The 14,948-nt window shown below is 47.3% G+C and overlaps 1 protein-coding gene and 1 long non-coding RNA gene across 2 annotated transcripts in view; one reads left to right on the forward strand and one right to left on the reverse strand.

Moving 5' to 3' along the window:
- HPX (hemopexin) overlaps positions 1–14,948 on the forward strand; it is a 512,404-nt gene that overhangs the window by 473,140 nt on the left and 24,316 nt on the right. The window lies entirely within an intron of this gene.
- LOC310675858 overlaps positions 1–14,948 on the reverse strand; it is a 36,317-nt gene that overhangs the window by 3,962 nt on the left and 17,407 nt on the right. Inside the window, exon 2 of the long non-coding RNA XR_014510251.1 lies at positions 6,854–7,418. This is a non-coding gene — a long non-coding RNA (uncharacterized lncRNA). The remainder of the gene's footprint in view (positions 1–6,853; positions 7,419–14,948) is intronic.

The following is a 14,948-nucleotide window of genomic DNA, read 5'->3' on the forward strand; positions in this document are numbered from 1 at the left end:
GTTTGACTCCAGCAAATATCCTTCTTGCTGCGAAGCCTCCTGTACATTCTGCCTCTTTGTGTCCTTCCCTCCCCTCGGCACAATCTTTGGACCCTCCGGCCTCTCTCTCTTCGAAAGCTCCAGATCTTTCCGTACCTACAGCTCCCCCACCCTCCCTCCCCCCGCCCTCCCTCCCACTGCATTCCTGGCCTCTCGGCGCCACGCACGCCCCCTCCTCCACCCCCCTTCAAACAGCCCTCCGAGCGGCTGCACCGCTACTTGCCTTTGATGCTGCTATGCCTAATCTCTTCCCTGTGCTTGCACCAGTCGGTCCAGGTGCAGGGCCTCACAGACATGAACAATTTGACCTGCGTTTTATAAAAGAGTTATATTCCTCTGTCAGAGACAATGGCTTGCATTCTCCTTATACCCTTGGACTTTTTGGCACTATTTTCCAACAAAATCTGATACCTGAGGATGTTAAGTTACTTGCTCGCACAGTCTTGTTACCCCACCAAATGATTATGTTCATGCAGGCTTGGACCTATGCTTGTCAACACCGTGTTGAAGCCATTCGCACTAACCTCAATAATGCTGCCCAGCTTGCCCATCAGGCTGCACTACCCGCTGTTGTTGGCGCCGCACCACCTCCTCCTGCCCCTCCCATGCTTACACAGGCTGAGGTCCTCGATGGCCTGACGGGAGGGGGAAATTTCCTTACCATTGCTCAGCAATTGGCCCTAGACCCTCAGTATTGGGCAGCCACCACTGCTGCGGCCCAGGAGGCGCTGGCCTCAGTCCCAGATGACAAAACCGAGAGAGGGGGTCGTTGGGGCAGCGTTCGACAGGACCCTACAGAGCCTTTTGGACAATTTGTCGATCGATTGTATAATACTCTTAAAAGGCAAGTTCAGGATGTGGCAGCCCAAGAAGTGATTGTGCGTCAGCTTGCGTTTGACAATGCAAATGATGATTGTAAGCAGGTGCTGCGCCCTTTAATGACAACTCCTAACATTGCCATTGCAGATATGCTTAAGGCCTGTCAGTCTGTAGGCACTGAAACACATAAGGCTCGTCTTTTAGCCACTGCTTTATCCTACACAGGGTCTCAAACCCCTGCTAAGGACAAGACTTGTTTTGGATGTGGTAAAATGGGCCATTTTCGTGCTCAGTGCAGATCCAGCACGCAGCAACGTCGCCCTAGCACTAAATGCCCTCTGTGCAAAAAGGGTTTTCATTGGGCCAATCAGTGCCGCTCTGCCACACCTCAGCAAAATCAGCACACCCAGCCGACAAAAAACCTGCAGTCGGGCCCTCCCCAGGCCCAGGCCCAACAGTAGGGGATTCAGCACATTCTTTGGTTGGCCCGCCTCCAGCTTTGCCTCACCTTTTTCTAACTCAGGACTTACGCCTGCCAGTCCCCTATGTGCCACAGCAAGTCCGCGTGTCCGTAGGGGCTGGTTTTTCTTCCTCTGCTCAATGCTTGGTGTTCCCTTTGACTGATGTTTTACATCAAGGGATTCACCTTGTTCCGGGACTGTTACATGGTTTACAACAAAATGACCCTTATGTGACCATGTTCTCTGCTCGCCCAGCGTATCTACCATCCGGTACCCCTGTGGCAAAGATTGTCTGTGTCCCAAGATCCCCACAGGCGCCTGATCCCCTCATTGCGGCTACCTTTGCCATCTCAGAGGAACGTCCTAAAATCCAGATGACCCTTGGGGGCCGCACAATTGAGGGCGTTTTGGACACTGGCGCTGATTGCTCTGTGATTGCTTTAAAAGACTGGCCAGCAGCCTGGCCCACTGAACCAGCGTCTGCTGTTGTGGGCGTTGGAGGCGCTGCTTCGGCCTACCGCAGCAGAAATCCTATTTTGATTCAAGGCTCACAAGGTTTTGAGATGACCATCTTACCCCTGGTCCTGGACATCCCTGTCTCCCTTTGGGGAAGAGATCTGCTTGCAGCAGCAGATACTACAATTTCTACAAATTTTTGCTGAGGGCTGCCCCTGCCTTGCCCCGGACTGTGCTTTCTCTTTGTTGGACAACTGACATACCTGTGTGGGTGGATCAGTGGCCCTTGCATAAAGAAAAGCTAGCAGTGGCAGCCCAGTTAATTGCAGAACAACTTGAATTGGGGCACATAGAAAATTCTACAAGTCCATGGAATACGCCTATTTTTGTCATCAAAAAAAAGGCTTCTGGTAAATGGCGCCTCCTACAGGATCTACGTAAAGTCAATGCCCAGCTGCAGCCCATGGGGGCGTTACAGCCTGGCTTTCCAAATCTCAACATGTTGCCACAAGACCACCAGCTTGCAGTCATCGACCTCAAGGATTGTTTTTTCTCTATTCCTTTGGCACCACAAGACAGGCAGCGGTTTGCCTTCACCCTACCTGTCCTGAACAATTCCCGACCCACTCAGCGTTTTCAATGGGTAGTTTTACCACAGGGAATGCGGAATTCTCCCACATTGTGCCAATATTTTGTGGATAAGGCACTCCAGCCGTTCCGTGAGCGCCACCTAGCGGTTAATTGTGTTCATTACATGGATGATATTTTATTATCAGCTTTACATATCTCTGACTCACTTCTTGAGGATTTAACTCATGTTCTCATGCAAGCAGGCCTGACAGTAGCTAAAGAAAAAATTCAACGGACTTTACCTATTACTTATCTTGGACACAAGCTGACTGCAGCTGCTGCCATTCCAGTCACACCCCAATTGGAATTCCCAGAGCAGCTTAAGTTGGTGGATTTACAACAACTTCTAGGACAGTTGAACTGGATTAAGAGTTATCTGGACCTGCCCACCTCCACCCTATCTCCACTCTTTTCTGCTCTAAAGGGACACAAAAATCCTGCAGATAAGATCACAGTTACCCCTGTGATGGAGGAAGCCCTAATGACTGTGAATAACCATCTTCGCAGGTGTATGGTGGACAGGATTCCTTCCCTTCCTATGGGACATTTATCACTTGCGGTTTTCGCTACCCCACTCCTTCCAACGGCTATTTTATACACCACAGGCCTCAAGCCCGGAACTGTGTCTATTGTGGAGTGGCTACATTTACCACACACTCCTCCACGCAATGTATATGCCACACCCAATAGCGTCATGGATCTCGTTGCCAAGGGCAGACATCGAGCTCTAGCCCTCTCTGGAATGGATTTGCAGTCAATATTTTTGCCTTTTACCCAGGACGAAGTTGCGCATCTGATTATGACATCTGCTTCCACGCAAATCACTTTTGCTGATTTTTTGGGACAAATTATTCACAATCCTCCCAGAGACCCTCGTCTATCTTTCCTTACAGGACTGAGATATGTCCTCCGAACTGCTTTATCTCCTCTGCCCTTGCCCTCCGCCCTCACTGTTTTCACAGATGGCACTAAATCTAGGGGGGTGGTGGTTTGGGAAAAGGAGGGGAAATGGCACAGTTTGTATACTACTGAGCAAACATCAGCACAGCGTGCTGAATTAGCGGCTGTGATTTTAGCATTTCAACAGTTTGCTGATATTCCTTTCAATCTCATAGTGGACACGCAGTATGTATGCAAATTGTTGCACGTGTTACCATTGTCATACATTACTCCTGCTATTGATGATAACCTGTTTACATTGTTTTCTACCTTACAGAATTTGATTCAGGATAGGGCATGTCAGTTCTATGTAGCCCATCTTAGATCACACACTGGTCACCCTGGCTATTTGGCTGAAGGTAATGCCAAGGCAGATCAAGCCTTGAAAAATGACATTTTTTCTTTATTTTCTGACCCAATTGAAAGTCATTCAGTATTTCATCAAAATGCTAAGGTATTGGCTAAATCTTTCTCATTGCCTATTTCTCAAGCTAGAGACATTGTGTCACAGTGTGCTGTCTGCTCTAAATCGCCCACAGTGATCCCTTATGATGCAGTTAATCCTAGAGGTCTGCATCCCCTTGCAATTTGCCAAATGGATGTCACTCACACGCCATCTTTGGCCCCATTTTCTAAGGTACATCTCACTGTGGACACTGCCTCTGGCTTCATTTGGGCCACTCCTCTTAAAGGAGAGACCACCCGACATGTCATTCAACATTTGATGCGTTGTTTTGCTGTTATGGGAAAACCCCATGCCTTGAAGACTGACAACGGCCCTGCATATATTTCTCAGGCTTTTTCTGACTTTTGCTCTTTGTGGGATATTAAGTTGACTCATGGTATCCCCTTTAACTCTACAGGACAAGCAATCGTTGAGCGTGCCCATTTGACTTTTAAGACCCTTCTTAATAAGCAATTGGGAGGTCGCTCGGCTACTGTCTCTGAAATACCTAATATTGTGCATCAAGTGTTGTTCACCTTAAATCATCTGTTGTATCCTCACAACAGAAATTTTACACCTGCTGAGCTTCACTTCAGAAGGGAAGAAGTGTTGCAACGCCCTCTAGTGTCTTACAGGTTGCTTCCAGACCCGGAGTGGAAAGGTCCAACTCCCCTAATTTCCTGGGGTCGTGGATTTGCTGCCATTGACGTGGAAGGAGAGACAAGATGGGTTCCAGCCAGGTGTGTTCGGCCTTGGCGTTCCTCTGTTGCGCATCCATCCTCGCCCAAGGAGACGCCCGAGAAGACACCAGCGTCTTGAAACCATACTTCACGCTGTCTGTCGGTGGAGATCTGCCATCTGACTTCAATCCACATTGCAGCTGGAGACATCGCCATGTTCCTTCCAACGTGCCTTCTTCTACAGCTGTTCCTGTGTTTCCTGGCATGCTGAAGGGCCATCTCCGTCCTTATCGCATTGGCCTTCCTATTCCCTGGGAAGCCACTTTGATTACCAAGTACCAGTACAGTTTTGCTGCATCTTGCCTGGGGAATGAGCCTGGCTTTGAAGGATGTCCTCGCCACACTGGCCTTGCCTGGGTTTTATTCCCCAATTTCGACTACCCCATTTGTGTTGCTACCTACAACTGGGGTTGGAATTTTGATTCAGTACAAGGAACCGTGAATGTAGCCTATTTACAGCAAATGGGCTCTTGTGTTTGCAAAAACGGTTGTGTTGCCTCTTCTGGATTGTGGTTTTTACATGCCAATAATCGAGCCACGAAATATCACGCAGGTTGCTCTGAAGCAGCTATTGGGGTGATCTACCATTCTCATCCTTATTGCCCCCCCGAACTATTAGTTTGGCATCGACCTCACAACTTTAAACACCTGAAAAACTTTGTAAGACGCCGCCGTGATGCTCCCTTACAAAAAGCAAGAAAACCTGAGATATATCATCAGATTTGGAGTAATAATACCTATGTTAAAGATATAAATCAGTTTGCATCTATGCTTAATCTTTCTGATTGTTGGGTGTGTATGCATATTCCTCCTTATTCAAAGCGGTCTGGCATATTATTGCATGGTATTCCACTAAATGCTTCATATAAGATTAGCAATAATATGAAGGATGGCCGTATGAGTTTACCTCCTGTGTTTTTGTCGCTTGTAGAAACAGCGTCTCATTGCTTTCATTTTAATCATAATACAAAGAAATTTTTAGGTCATTATCCTTCTTGTAATTGGACTTATGAGTATGTTAATGGATCCTCTTGTTTTCTTAACGTTACCACTATGAGTGGTAGGCCAAAAGTTTTAGTTAATAATGTCACAACCTATATGACTTATGATCAACAAGCTGCGTGTAGAAATTTTTATGTTTGGTTGGATTGGATGAGGAAGAGTAGCAGAACTACGTGTTTGCTTCAATCTGATTTATGGTTGTTTTGTGGCACAAAAGCCTACAAAGAAATCCCCTCTGCTTTTTCTGGAACCTGTACTTTAGGGGTGGTTATCCCTCTGATATATAAACTGGATACGCTTCCAGCAGTCCGTCTGCGCAATAAGAAGGAGGCACAATCTCCCATCACTCAATATGTTGAAACAAGCATTGCTAGGTCTCTTCTGCCCTCTTTAGGTGTAGCTATGAATTACCGCGATTTGCATAAGTTGGCAAATTGGACATCTGCTTTGTTCAATTCTACTATTTTGGCTTTAAAGACAATTAACGCAGAAATGTCACAAATAAGAGATGTTGCTCTTCAAAATAGATATGTTCTAGATATTATTCTCGCCTCTAAAGGCGGAGTTTGTGCCTTAATTCATTCCCATTGCTGTATGTACATATCTGATCAATCAGCTAATATTTCTGCGACTATTGACCATATGGAAGAAATGATAGCTCATAATCCTTTGAATCCACCTCAGGGTTTTGACCCATGGGAATGGCTTTTCTCTTGGTTACCTAATGGTGAATGGTTAAGAAAAATTTTGTTGATTATAATTGCATTAATTGTTGGATTTATAATTCTCTGTTGTTGCATTCAATGCTTACCTTCCTTGCTTGCTCAATGCAGTGCCTGGTGGAATAAACCACGTCCAGCCTCTGGGCTGACTAGAAGGATTTATGTGGCACAATATAAACGCTTAGCAAATTCCGTGTATGATGCTGATTAAAATTGTTTTCATTTGTGCTTAAATATATAAAGAAAAGAGGGCATGTAGGAAAATGGTTGTTTATATATATTGGAAGGAAAGAAGTTTCTTACTGGACAAAGCAAGAGGCTGCTTGGGGCATGAACAACGCGTGGACAGTTCATGCCAATGTAGCGATTGGTCCCTGTAACATGATCTTAGGGGGCGTGATGTACTGTACATTCTTTGTCTGCTAGCTGATAGATTGTTAGAGAACACTTCTGCTGAAAGCTTCAATAAAGGTGGGCAGCAGCTTTTGAGCTGTGTGAGAGAGCCCTTAAAAATCCAGCTTGGTGTGTGAGATTCTTTACAAGCTAACTTGGTGAAAAACTGCCTCATCCCAGAGAAGACGAGCTGGTTTCTCGTCATACCCCTGTGGGCGGGATCGACAAATAGGATAGCTTGAAGAACACACCAGCCCTGTGTGTACCAGAGAGAACCACTGCATATATAGGGATAGTAAGTTGTGATGGCAGTGAGTCTCGCATGAGTGCAGTTCATTTATAAAGTTGGTTTTATTCCAAGAAAAGAACAGATTACCAGGAGCTCCTCTCCCGTGAGCTGGTTGCCATTACGATGATGACTCAACTAAGTTCTCAGTGTCACGTTTCATCCTACAAATGCAACGTGGGAGGAAACTTCTCTTCATACTCTGTGATGAATCGCATCCTTTTTCCTGTAACCCCCCATGCTCTTGAATACTCGAAGGCTGGCCAGCCATGTCTGAGAGGCTATCTGTGGAATTTGGCCTTTCACCTACATTCTGGGAGAGTGTTTCCATGACAACCTCCCCTCTCTTTGCTCTGGGCCATCTTCCAACCCTGGCAACTGCTTAGAATCAGAAGCTTCCTGTATCCTGACATCAGTGTTTATATAGAGAAGAAATAAAAATGTCAACTAATACCAAGAAAGGACAGCCAAACCCAACACTCCTTACTGATGGGAAGTTTTGCTTCTGCCTAGAATGTTCAGTTCATGTTCTTAATGCATGGTTGACCACATCTACGGAATGTGATAGTTATGTTCTGTTAAGTCTTCCTATATCAATCATTAGTAACAGTTTAATAGGGACCTGTCCAACTCTGTGTTCCTTTCCCAACCTTTAATCCATTGATGATTAATGCCTATATGCAGCCTATATGCAACCCTTGCTTTGTTTTTGTGTTAACCAATCAGCAACAAGCACATACGTTGCAATGCTGTAATATTCAATAAAAGGGACTCTCTGAAACATGCTCGAGAGATGCTTCCCGTATGACACTTGTCACTCGTCTGTCATTTATTTCAACCCAACATCTGGTGACCCTGACATGATCGCCAGATCCCTTCACGCAGCTACCCCTGTACTTCACTTGACTGGAAAAGTCTCAGCACGCTACTTCGTGAGTATGGGGGGGGGGGGGATTGACAAAATTCCAGCAGGAGCATGCCAAGGAGCTGCTTCATCTAGTTAGACAGCGGGTTGCGGGTGCTCATATTTCTTTGAAAGAAATTGAACAATCGTTATGTGAGATTGCTTGCCAGTGCCCCTGGTACCCAGAGGCAGGCTCTCTGGGATCAGAAGCTTGGCAAAAGATCGGAAAAACCCTCTTCGCAGAACCGAGAGCACCGATTCATTGTCTGCTCACTTGGCAGAAGTGTGCAGATGCCGTCGCTAGGTTAGGACCGCAGGCATCTCCGTCGGCTCCTGCCCTTTTAGCCGAAGCAGACAATCCCCCACTTTACCCAAAGCTTTTGCCTCCATCGCAACCTTGCCAACTCCTCCCTACGCCTCAGCCCACATTCACCCCCCATCCTTCCTTCGCCTGCCTCAGCCTCTGCGTGCTCTCCCACAGGAGCTGTGCGCGCCGTGCTTTCTCAAGCTAGGAAGCAAGGGCTCCTCTCCTTAGAGGAAGAGGCTGGCTGGCCTGGGGAAATGCCATCTGCTTTCCCTATATCCTATGCCAACCCTGACACGGCACAACAAGAAGTTATGTATGAGGCGCTTCCTTATTCTGTTCTGAGAGAATTAAGGAAAGCCATTACTGATTCTGGCCTCAAATCTTCTTATGTGCTAGGGATGCTGGAGGGGATCGCAAATGGTTACACAATGCTACCTCAAGATTGGAAGGATTTGATGCGCATGCTTTTATCTGCTGCTCAGTATGTGGTTTTTGAAAGTGAATTTAAGCATAGCGCAGTCGCCCTGGCTGATCAACAGCATTCAGCCAACCAACTCTTTGGCGCTGGTCTGTATGATAACATACCAGTCCAGGCGCAATTGACACCTGTACATTTCAGTTGCACCGCGACCTGTGTACAACACGCCTTTCGGAAAGTCCCTGTTTCGGGGCAACCACTGAGCTCCTTCGTTAATATTAACCAACAACATTTGGAGCCTTACCATCAATTTATAGATAGATTGAAAGAATCAATCACCAGGCAGATTGATGACCCTACGGCTCAAAATGAATTGATGAAAAAATTGGCCTTTTAAAATGCAAACACTGGACTTCCGGGTTAGCGCCACTGGCAATGGCAGGCTTCCTCTGATCTGGAGGAACCCGCTCCGTGAAAATTAGGGTCTGGACCGCCACGGCGAGGCGGAGACCCATCAAAACCACAGGCTGGAGAAGCCTGTGGACCTGGGATTCAGCTGGCACCTTTTGTGCCTCCCCTACTCGTGGGGAAACCCGATCTCAGGGATCCGGAGCGACGTGGGGTGAGCGGTGCGGTGCTTCGAAACCAATTGCTCTTTTCACGGAGTGAAGCCGCATTGCTGTTGTCGGAGAGCGTTAACTTTTCTCCTGTGGACAAATTGGACTCTAAACAAGTACCCTTGAGTAGAACGGAAAATTGGATTATTAAATTTCGTAATTTGGCATCGGAGCGGGAAGGTCTAAACAGGAAGTCCGCCTTTCCACTTTTGTAAATAGTTTGAAGCAAAGATACTACAAGCTAAAGTCTGGAAAGCTATTTGTAAAGTACTAAACTAAAGTACTAAACTAAAGTACTAAAGTCACAAAACCCCCCTTGGAAGCAGGAGAAGAGGGGGGAAATTCTTAAACTATTTAAGCCTGCAGGAGAGGGAGTAAAGAAAGATAAATTTTTATCGTCTTGAACCTGGGAATGAGCTGTCAAAGACAGACGTTTTGGGAAAGTTCATTGACTGTGAATAACAACGTATGTTGCAGGAAATCAAATAAGAGAAACATATTGACTCTAATGTTTCCTTTTACACTAAAAAGGAACAAAGACTCGGAAAACGAAAGCAACACTGTTGCTGAAATTGTTTCCTCTAGAGGGAGCCTTTGAACTGTTGCCGGAGTGGACTTGGGGAACTCTACAGCTGTAGAGATAAGAGATCGTGAGAAACAGGCTCTGACCTTGAGAATGTTGACACAGGAAGTCTTAGCGTCTGCTTTGTGCAGGACAAGTGCTTTGTTGGAGCAGCTTCATGCAAAGATGGATTTGATGACTACTGCAACTGTTAACTTTGGTCAAACAGTGAACATTTATATAGGACCTGCTCAATAATTGACCCAGGAATCTGCCCTGACAGGGCAAGCTGTGGCGAAGATAAAGAAGGAGGTTATTGTTGAACCTCAAGCAATACAAGTTGAGAGAGATGTGGTCCTGCAAGAACATAAGTTGTCATTTCTGATGACTGAATCTGGAGTGAGTCAGACTTGGAGAGACGGAGTCCTGTCGGGACTGGAGATGGCAAGTTGGTCAGATCCTCCTATGCAGGGATGTTCTGACCTTTGGGATATGGTTTTGGGCCAGGAGGAGATTGGAGTGGTCGAGGCCCTCAACTTTGGAGGGGCATTGAAGTATGCTCTGGAATATTTTTTTGGACTTTAGTGCTAACCATGGAGAATGGGCTGACTGGCTGAGAAGGGGTAAAGTTACTCTTAAGTTGCTTCCCCGTGATCTACCCCTCAGAGACAAAGGAAGGAAATTAAGAATAAGACCAACAGATGACAAAGTAAAGTGTAGGTACAATTATGAAGAAGATCTCCAGAAGGGACATGTAAGAGAGTTAAGAGCCTCGGACATAAGATCACCTGGTTGATGGACTAGATGGAACAGACAGAAAGGACTGACGGAACTCGGGACCAGGAAGAAGAGACGGTGGATGATGTTTGGCAGAATTTTTTAGGGAAAAAAAATTCTATTTAGAGAAGTATTGTAAATTTAATGACTGTTAGGAAAATCTTGGAATGAAACTATTAGGCTTTAGTAGAAATGTTATAAGGAGTTATGTACAAATAATTTTTTAAACTTTAGGGTTTTTTCTTTTTATGGTGAGATAAGGCCAAAATAAATTAAGATAATTAAAGGACAGAATATAATGAAAGATGGAAAGGATTTGCTGAGATAATTAATAATTAGAATACAAAAGAGGGAGGTGTGAGGAGGTCAAGTAAATAAGTTAATGAAGATAAGAATATGAAATTATTGGATTTGTTTTTAAATTTTGTTTTTTGTTTTTGTTTTTGATGTCGGGGTATTGTATTCTTTTTTTACTTTCTTTTTATTAATTTGTATTGTTAATTCTGTTTTTTCGCTTTTTCTGTTTTTCTTTCTTTCTTTTGTAACCTTAAATTTCCAATAAATATTATTTTAAAAAAGAAAGAAAGAAAGAAAATGCAAACACCGATTGCAAGAAGGCTTTGCAGTCAATCATACACCGCCCCAAATATGACCTGGCCGATATGATTCAAACCTGTGCAGATGTTGGCAGCCACAGCCACGCGATGTCTTTGCTTGCTGGTGCTATCCAGGCTGGCAATAAGCCTACGGGCAATTGCTTCAATTGCAAACGCCCAGGTCATTTTGCTAAACAATGCAGAGCCCCTGGCGGGGGAGCAAACAGGAATGGTGATGCCAATAAGGCTAAACCTTCCAAAAAATTCCCAAAATGTGGAAAAGGCTATCATTGGGCAAATCAGTGCAGGAGTTCGGGAAACTCCATAGGGGCCCAGCTCTCGGGCCAGGACAAATAGAGAGCCCTCTGCCGTTTTCTATTGAAAATTTTTCTAAGGATACACCCTCTGATTTCACCATTGATTTAATCAATCAGGAAACCAAAGACGCTGTTTTACCTGGTGAAATTGTGCTCATGCCCACCCAATTGGCGGGCCCACTACCACCTAAGGTCGCAGGCTTAATTTTACCCAAATTCTCTGCGGCCAAAGAAGGAATCATGGTTATTCCAGGAGTCCTAGATCCTGACTATGTGGGCACAATCATGGTTCAACTTTGGAGCCACATGCCCATGCAGTTAAGCAAGGGTGAGTCTTGGGCACATTTGGTGGTGCTCCCTTCTCATCCTACTGCTTCTGTTATGGATAGTAATTTGCACCAGCTCTGCCCCTTTCTCCACAGCTGTTAGCTGTAATCCAGAGGATTGGTGAACAGAAACTTTTTCGTAAGTATAAAATCAATGGCAAAGTTCTGGAAGGCTTGATTGACACAGGCGCAGACATTTCTGTCATATCCAGCAATTGTTGGGACCCCACATGGCCCCTTGAATCTGCCTCTGCAGTTTGGGGTGTGGGTGGACCTCAAACCTCTTCCAAAAGCGTGCAGTGGTTGCCTGTTTCTCTGCCTGATAGCTCTGAAACCATTGCATACACCCAGCCTTGTGTGCTGAAAATCCACCTCAGTCTGTGGGGCAGAGACCTACTACAACAATTACAAGCTACCATTCAATTTAATGAGTAAGCTTGCACTCCCCCTTAACTGGAAACCCACCACCCCTGTATGGGTGGAACAATGGCCCATAATGGGGGGAAAGCTACTTGCTTTAAAACAATTGGTGAATGAACAATTATTGGCAGACCATATCAAATTCTCAGTTAGCCCCTATAATACCCCCATCTTTGTCATAAAAAAGAGAAGTGGGAAATGGAGATTTCTCCAGGATTTAAGGAAGATTAATGACATCCTTGAACCCATGGGGCCCTTGCAGTGTGGTCTGCCTAATCCAAATGTGAGTCCCCATTCTTATCAATTGGCTATCATAGATTTGCAAGATTGCTTCTTCTCCATCCCTTTACAGGAGAAGGATCGTAAATTCTTTGCTTTCACTGTTCCTTTGTTAAATAACAGCCAGCCCACGGAACGGTATCAATGGAAAGTCCTACCGCAAGGAATGTTGAATTCCCCTACCATGTGCCAATATTATGTGAATCAAGCCCTCCAGCCTTTCCGTCTTCAGTATCCACACCTCTTAGTCTATCATTACATGGATGATATTTTGATTGCTGGCCCCCACCTTCCCCCTCAATGGACCAGTGACGTGGGGCCAAATAAAACCACTCTCATTTCAAGCTGAACAGCTTAGAAAGGAAAAGCAGCTAGAAGCAACCCCTGATAATTTGCTTCTGTGTCTTATTTCCTGCCTTAATATAAATTCCATGATAGTGCTCATTTTCAGTGTTTCGTTTTTGCCCCTTTCTGCTTCCGCTCCTGTCAGGGCTGGCTCCGGGTCCCAGCTCACCAAGGACCAACGCTAGCCGGTAGTAAAAGTATCAAAGTCTTTATTGAAGAATAGATTCCATTTCAAAGCCTCAGCGTCCCAGCCCTACATCTGGACTCTAGACCGGCGAAGCTCCGTCTGAGTCCCCGCCCCCTGCGCACCAGTTTAAGACTCTAATCTTACTCCACCTCTTCCTTCTCTCTCTCTTCCTCTGGGTCCTACTACCCCCCGGGGTCTCCTCCCTCCGGGACTCTTCTGAGGCAGACGTTGACCCCTCTGACTCCTCCCCCTCTCTTCGGCGGGCTTTAGGACCTGGCTCCCTACCCGGGCTGCCCACCTTGCCGCCCTCCTGTACATTTGAACTTGGCGCGCGCGCGCGTTTAACTTTCCTGATGACCGTTTCCTCGCTCCCTGACGAGGGTGTGGTCCCTCCTGCCTCACGTTCTCCCGCTGCCCGCGCGCCCCCTGATCCCGATGCCTGGGACTCCTCCCCCCTACTGCGCTCTGGGGGGGACGCTGGTCCGGATTTCCAGCTGCTACTCTCTGAGTCCCCTCTGGCCCCTTCTTCCCGAGGTGCCCCCCTGGGCACTCCCCTTGCCCTGACTATGGGGGCCCCTTTCTGTGAATCTTCCGAGTCACTGGAGAGACTCAGAGACCTCGGACTGCTGTCTTCGCTGACATTTCCTTCGGACTCCTCCCCCTCACTCTCCACTTCCTCCCTCTCCTGTGACTCTGTACCTGAACCCCTGACATCCATCCCCCCCTCGAAGCCCCCCGTTCCCCCCTCCCCCTCCTCCGGTGGGGGTGCTGGGTGCTCCGTCGTTGTGGGGGTGAATGGCGGATACAGTTCGTCCCCCGTGGCGTGCATCCATCCGGATAAGTCCGGCTCGTCCTCCTTGTCTTCGCCGACCTCGATCTCCTCTGCTTCCATCTCCGTGCCGCCATGCTCAAACCCAACGCCCTCCCCCAGCCTGTCCATGTCCATCTCACCCTCGGTCTCCTCTGGGTCCGTTGCCTGCCAAGGACCCCTCAGCCACCTCCTGCTCCACCTCTCCTCTCCTCGATTGTCCCACCAAAACGAGCGGTCTGAGGCAAACCCCGAGGGCGATCCCTCCGGGGAACGTGTTTCTATTGCCGGTTCTTCGTCCGAGGTGAACCCCTGGAAGGTGCTGGTTGAAAGCGTGGGTGTGAAAAGCCAGTCGTCGAAATACTCGGCTGGCATGGGCCTGTGTGGGAACAAGGCATGAAACTCCTCCTTGAGAAGAGGCTCGTTCAGGGCATAGTCCGGCACCCAACGGTTGGCGCTGGCCGGGGTACCTTCACTGGCGAGAAAGTATTCTACTCCCTCTTCCCCCCATCTCGAGTCTAAAATCTCTGTGACCTGGTTGATGGGCTCCCCTCTTGGCGACTCCCTCCTTGGGGGGATCTCCTTATACTGGTCTGGTGCCGTGTCCTGCGCCTGAAATCGGTGAGGTGCTTTGTAGGGCGTGAGCACCGACCTATGGAATACTGGGTGCATTCTGGATCCCTCCGGAAGTGTCAACCGGAAAGCCACCGGATTGATCCGTGCTTCAACTTGATAAGGTCCTAGCTGCTTATGTCCGAGTTTCTTCTTCGCTAATGATCTGGTCGGCACTGCGCGGGCCGCTAACCACACCCAGTCTCCCACCTGTATGTCCTCCCCAACCCTTCTGTGCTTGTCAGCCTGCAGTTTGTATGCGTGCTTTGCAAGCTCTAACTGCCTCCTAAGCTGTTCGTGAACCTCCTGCAATTCTGCCGCCAAGACTTCCGCTGCCTGTGGCTCCCCCTCCCCCAGTCTCTCTAATCCTGGGAAGGTTCTGGGATGCCTCCCGTTGTTGGCGAAGAACAGTGTCACCCCCGTTGACACGTGCTTCGTGTTGTTGTAGGCGAACTCAGCGAGCGGCAGGTAGTCCACCCAGGTTGTCGGCTGCTGATTTGCATAGCATCTCAGGTACTGCTGCATGATGGCGTTGACGCGC

The sequence above is a fragment of the Podarcis tiliguerta genome (assembly GCF_965153285.1).
Source record: "Podarcis tiliguerta genome assembly, chromosome: 4".
Lineage (NCBI taxonomy): Eukaryota > Metazoa > Chordata > Lepidosauria > Squamata > Lacertidae > Podarcis > Podarcis tiliguerta.